At 41.8% G+C, this 6,896-nt stretch overlaps 1 pseudogene; it reads right to left on the bottom strand.

Annotated features, from left to right (window-relative positions):
* Positions 1 to 963: 963 nt before the first annotated feature.
* Positions 964 to 1,984, bottom strand: LOC142447122 (mitochondrial carnitine/acylcarnitine carrier protein-like; annotated as a pseudogene).
* Between the last annotated feature and the right edge of the window lie 4,912 nt (positions 1,985 to 6,896).

Here is a 6,896-nt window from a genome sequence, read left to right as displayed (position 1 = left end):
CACCATCTCTCTGCTGTTCCCATCATCCCCCCCATCCTTGAATCAGGCAGCCAGTGCAAAAACCCAGGGCTCATCCTCTTTCACGCTGATCCTTCACCTGCCTCCTCTGCTCTAGTTTTCTTCCTTTGGTTTTGTGCTTCTGATTTTTGGGGTGGGCTTTCACTGGAATAGGCATTCCTAGCTAGGCTCCTCATCTCTGTCTTCTCCATCATCTAGTAGATCTTTCATGTTGCTGATGGCTAATCTTATTTATTCACCACTTTCTGTTTAAAACCTGCTCCAATAACCTCCAGTGCCTTTCCTGATTTGGGGCACTGCCCTTGCTCCTTTTCCTTTCCCTTGTCTTCAAATTAGGCCGTATCAAAAGACGGCTTGGACCATTTCCTGATTCCTAGCTTGTTGGGGCAAGGCTGTTTGCTCTTTAGGCAAATTGGACAGGACTACCACCTTCCACGGTGCAGCCAAGGCCTGGGGGAAAATGCTGATGACTCAAGTTGGGGAGCTGATGATGTACTGCCTGGTTCATCTCTCACCTGAGATAAAGTGGACCCTTTATCCTTCCTGTCCCCTGGCAATGTTGCTGAAATGCAGCTGTCTGCAGAATATCAGCTACTCCCTGTACCTGACTTTATCCTCTCCTCCTATCTGTGAACACTTGACCAAAGCATTAATGTTTCTTTCAATGCCCTCAGGTAACTGTCAATTATCCCTTTGTGTGAAACCTGTCACAAGATGCAGGCTACCTGACAGGAAGTGTATACCACAATCCTGCCTCGAATAAGTTCTGGACCCTAGAGTGTCTATCGTTTCAGGAGTCCCCCAAGCCTTAACTGTATCTTATTTTTTCCCTTATCTATAAGTTTTCTCATTGCAGATTGTGCCTCTCTGAAACCTGTTTGATTTATAAGATGAGAGCTGCTCTGAATTAATCTTACACTGGCTCATCACTGCAGCAAAGCCCATTTATATAGAGGTGATAACGTCTTTCTGGATTACCACTCTCAGCACGCCTCTGGGACCATTAGGATATTTCCCAGGAAGGGGTGCTTGGGACTTGAACACATCTGGGGGGATGGCCACAGCCCAGGTGAAGGTCTTTGCAATGCCACCAGCCACCAGCAGCTGTGGGTTCACTGACACTCTTTCCCTCTGGAGTGAAGCTATTTTTCAGCCACTCTTAGGTCATGAAATACATCCCACCGACTGGGACAGCTTGCTTGAGTGGGAGAACAGTCTTGTTTGTCGATGCCCCAGATCTCAGACTCTTTGTACAGTGTGTTGGCACAATCCAAGGCCCTAACGCATCTGGTTTCTCCCGAAGAAGCCTGGATCAGCAACAAGCACTTCATCTGCTCCCCTGGGGTCCTGATTGCTGTTGTGAATATGCCAGATAATATCCTAGCGGCAAACAGCTGGGAGTAGGTGAGTATGTCCTCCACGGATTTCTGTTGCAGTCTGTTCCATAAACTGTAGCCAAAGGAGTGCATTGCAAGCATAGGAGCGATGCCAATGAAGGGGTGACCATGCCCCGATCTAGTCCGGTGATGCCCTGGCTCATAGAAGGGGCAGTGTAAATAACATATAAATAACAACACATAATGTAGTAAGCATTCGTGAGGCGGGGGAGGCAGGGAAAATGAGGAACTGATATCAAGAAACAAGATAATATTTTGAAATTGTTGATGGCAATATTTGTACATATCTGATTAATATAAGGGGTGTGTAGACTATTATATGTAAGAACCCCCAATAAAAATGATTTGTTACTAGGAAAAAATAATAAAAGAGGCTTCCAGAAATAGTCAAAGGTCTCAGAGTACAGGCTGTCCCAGAATACAGGCTGTCCAGGTGAACTTGGGGGCTGGGTCTTCAGATGGCCCTTGACCATGTCTAATGGGTGCCTCTCAAACACCAGGCTCATACCACCAAAGCTGACAGCCAACAGGTTTCCTATCAGACTGATGGGCTTCAGCTGGTCAGACATGATTCGCCCACCTGTCCTCCAGACTGAGGCTCTCCCGGCCCCAACGCTTCACCAGCTGCAGCACAGTCCCTGCTGACTCCTCACTCATTTTCAAGTGGGCCTGGAGTAGGTCCGAGGCATTTGGGGAAGGAGTATTGCTAGTTCTTTGAATGTTGCACACTCTTTAGTTCTTTCATTGGTTTATTTATTTCGTCGTGGGCAGGTCCTCTGATTACTGCATCCTACACCCAAACCCGTTCCCATCAAGTCTGACTTCTAGTGACCCCGTGTGTTTGATGAGAGCAGTCTAAGAGGTGGAGAGACCTCCATCTCAGTTATCTGCATTGGAGAGAATCCCAGAAACCAACTATGCTTCCCACCATCAAAATATCCCTGACCACTAAAGGCACCGGAGGAATTAGCCAGCCTACCTCACAGATTCAGTTCTTTTGATAATCGAGGTCGTACAAAAAGTTGTCTGTCTTCAGTGTGTATGAGACTTTGGAGGAATGATGCAGAGATGCAGTGCCATGTCTGCTCTACATTAGCTTTTGTCACTGGCATTTGTGTTTTAGTTAGTATATGTCAGGATTTTTCTGTCAGAGTACCTCATATGGTCAAAAAATCCCTGCCAATTCATTTTTCTATCATTATTTCTGGTTTCTAATAAAAGGAAATTTTGGCAACATGTGAGTGTATCTATAGATGCGGGGTGCTCTCTGAATCAGATACTGAACATTTTTCAGTTCTATTATTCTGATCAAATTAATTTTTAAAGAATTTATCTTCAGCACACTGGGAGAGCTTTGGAATCAACCTTTATCTAGTTGATGCATTTCTAGCTATTTAACTTAAATAGAGAGATTGAAGCAATAGTGGGAGGGAGGTATTATGGAACATTTATCAGGAAAGCTTGCTCACTCCCCTATTAGCAAAACCTATGGACATTCAGTTTTCTGTTCAATTATTACAGATCAAAAGTTAACATTAGGTGATAGCTAATGTCTTTTGTTTCTTTAAATTATTTTTTAAGTGCCAAGAAGGACATACCCATTCTGTAAGTGGGTAAACTTGGCAGGGGCATTGATAGACTCCTCCAAAATCATGTAGCAAATGATTGTCCAAGTGTGGAGATAATCATGTTCATTTACCCAGGTCCTGACATGCTGTCTCTGCAGGATCTTACTGACATGTCTGCTGGTCTGATCCTTTATAGTTTAGGTGACAAAACTATAGGTCACTGTCCTCTTTTATGACAATATAAAGTTTTTAATCAAAAGCATAAGCTATTCTGGCACTCCTTAAAACTGACATAGATAGTGTGCCTGACTAGTGCTCATGAACCACATATCACCCCCTTATTTGTTCATCTTAAAAAAAATCATAGAATTGTGAATGAGGGGGAGTGCAGACTGGGGATCCAGGGCCCATCTGTGTGCAATTGGACATCCCCTTGCAGAACGGCTGTGGGGGGTGTAGTGTAGCAATGATGAAACATACAATTTTCCTCTAGTTCTTGAATACATCCTCTGCCCCAACTATCATGATACCAGTTCTATCCTCCTCCCCTCCACTATCATGATCCCTTACAAATCCGGCTGGACCGGAGGATGTGCACTGGTACAGATAAGAACTGGAAACACAGGGAATCCAGGACAGATGAACCCCTCAGGACCAGTGGTGATACCAGGAGGGTGGAGGGAAGGTGAGGGACAAAGGGGGAACAGATTATAAAGATCTACATATAACTTCTTCCCTGGGGGTCGGACAGTGGAGAAGTGGGTGAAGGGAGATGTCGGGCCGTGTGAGATATGAAAAAACAGTAACAATTTATAAATTATCAAGGGTTCATTGGGGGGAGAGAGCAGGGAATGAGGGTAAAAATAGAAGCTGTTACCAAGGGCTCAAGTAGAAAGCAACTGTTTTGAGAATGATGAGGGAAACAAATATATAAAAGTGCTTGACACAATGAATTTTTGTATGGATTGCATTGAGTTGTACAAGCCCCCATTAAAATTATTTTAAAAAAAGTAAATACAAAAAGTGCTTGACACAATGGATGTATGTGTGGATTGTGATAAGAGTTGTATAAGCACCCAATAAAATTATTTAATTATTTTTTTAAAAACTGCTTTAAAGGAGTGGGGGGGAGGTTTCACCTCAGCTGGGGCCAGTTATCATGATGTGGAGATCGTCTTACCTAAGATCATTTAGTTATTGCCATATATATTGTTCTATACTCACCCCCAATCAATAGATATTCCTACATGAGTGATTAGTAAATGTTACTGAAAATTCAAGTCAAGAGATGGGGGAGGCATGTCTTTTGGAGAAGGAGATGACACTTGTGTTGACGGGTCAAGTGGGTGAAGGATCTGCCATTGGGAAGACATTTAGCAGTCTTTATACGGACCGCAAGGAAGGAATAAGGCCGGCCTATGTTCCTAGTCTCTATCCAGCCCTTGGGGACCCAGGCACATACTATAAACAACTGGGACTATAGACTCTGTCCTTTTAAGATGCACAGCATCCTTCACAGGCTGCACCTGAAGAATCTGTTTTGGATTTTACCTTCCTTTATCAAAGGAACTTCAATACCTTCAATTTCAGACTGAGCTGCTCAAGCTGGAGAAGAAGTGACTGACTGCTATCCCAAGGCTACGGACTTATTGGCCACTGGACTTTGGTTTGGATCTCTTGCTTTGAAAGTGCCCAGTGAACTGTGACTGAGCACTACCATGCCATGTACTTTCATGCTCTCTTTGCAATTTTCAATGGGGCGTGTTAGTCTAGTAGGCACGGATCTGCCTTTGTGAATGAGTGTTATTGGGAGTTTTCCCCTGTCTCCAATCCTCATTGTTTATGTAAATAGTGTCCAGTTACTTACGTTTTTCATCTGTACCAGTCAACAATCTATGTATTTTATTATAAGAGGTTTTCCTATGTGTGTATAATTTCTTTTTTCTCAATAATTAAAAAATTATGTACCATTGGATAAATCAATGATACTATAAATACATTTACCATATACCACATGGGGATGATTTTAAATAATATTCCGTTTCTAAAGGCAATGCTGTCTCTAAAGTGAACCAGTAACATATATAAACCATAGATAAACAAATTGGTTTTGAGCTTGCACTTCATTGTATCCTTAATCTAAGAACAATTGGTTCTTATGACGTGGCTTGCTCAATACTTCACCCTTATGAAGAGTTCACTGAAGATAGGAGTGCTTCAGCAGAGTGTGATGAAAAAATCAGGTGGTTCCTGGCTCTCAGAAAGGCTAGTGTCTGTAATCTTAAAGGTAGGCTTGTCTTCAAACAAGCAGCCATGCAACTGAAGTTTCAACTAAGTCCACACAGACGAAGCACATCAGCCTGTCTGACCCAAAGGATTATATACAATAAAATTTAAATTCAGAGGAGAGACAGCATTAGAGCTTACTTTCTGAGCACCTAGTCTTCAGAAAACAATGAATGAAAGTGGAAGCCCAAATCCATTTTCAGGGTTGCTACATCGATGATGCCTTCAGAGAATTCCCTTGGACCATAGTTGAGGGTTGCGAATGGCTTTGCTATCAGACAGAATATATTGAAAAGTGGATCATTGCAGATGTAGTTAGTTTAAAATGAAACACCTTATCATTTGATCTCCCTTTTGATCTTTTTTGAATTTTTTCTAGTTTTTGCATTTTCTGCTTTCTTTTGGTGGTTTTTTCCCTGTTTTATGTTGTTAGTTCTTTCTTTTCTTTTTAAAAATGTTGCATGTCTTTCTTTAATAAAATCTAGGGTATACCTAGATTTAAATAAATCTATAGAGACAGTAACTGGATTAATAGTTTCCTAGGGAAGGTTGGGGGAATGGGGGAGATAACAACAATGAGCATAAGGAAAATGTTCTAAAAATTATTATAGCAATGACTGCACAGCGATTTTTTATATTATTGAACTACTGAATTGTAGATGCGAATTATATGTCAGCAAAACTGAAAATAAAAGCTGACCTCAGATTCTTTAATTCATAAGCTTACCATCCTTATGCACCCAAGACTCAATGAATATTCTTTGTATATATGTTTCCTCAGGTGGTACTAGCCTGAGGATGATTTTGAAATGTGGACCTAGACCTGGTATCTTGGAGCTCCCAACAGCTTCTATGTTTCAGTTCTCAACTCTAGCTGCACATTAAACAAACAAGCAAACATCAACCCCCCTCCAAAACTCTGAGATTTAGGCCCCATCCACAGAGACTTGTATTTAATTGGTGGGACGGTGATGCCCAGACCCCCAAAAACAAAACAAAAAATCTCCTTGATTCATTTTAATGTGCAGTTAACCAATATCCCTAGCTGTCTTGCCAATTTGGTGCAAAACCACTCCATCCTAAAGAGCAGGAGAGCCACTGCCAAACAGGCCAGAACTTGGCTCTATTTTTAATTTAAGCCAAATTTATTGTGCTCTCTCTGCAAATACTGAAAGAATCTTGGCTTATCCTTGGGAATCGCTGACTGATGATATAAGTCGTCTGTAACTAGGCTGAGACAAACGAAGCAAGCTGAATCACTAAAACGTCTTTGAAAGCACCTGGATGGGTAGAATTTGAATGCAGAAAACTGGCATGCCTTTGGAAAGAGTAAAATTATGCCTCTTGAAACTGTCAGAAGTCCTTGAAATAACGCAGTGGATAAAAGGGGGAGTGGCATAATTAATTTAGTCTTTCCAGAGGTCTTTGATAAAGCTCTTCATAAAAAGGGAATTTGGTAATCAGGGAGGGGACCTCAGAAATGTCAGGGATTAAGGACTGAGTGGGGAGAGGGGCTGTCTCCAGTCACGAACAAAGATGATATTTCAGTGTAACCAGCATGCTCTGGCATGATGAACAAACTTCATGATTTTTAATATTTAAAAAAATTATGATTCAATTTCAGAGT

This window comes from Tenrec ecaudatus, chromosome 4, assembly GCF_050624435.1.
Source record: "Tenrec ecaudatus isolate mTenEca1 chromosome 4, mTenEca1.hap1, whole genome shotgun sequence".
Classification (NCBI taxonomy): domain Eukaryota; kingdom Metazoa; phylum Chordata; class Mammalia; order Afrosoricida; family Tenrecidae; genus Tenrec; species Tenrec ecaudatus.
The sequence above is the reverse complement of the archived record's forward strand: the minus strand, read 5'-3'. Positions and strand labels throughout refer to the sequence as shown.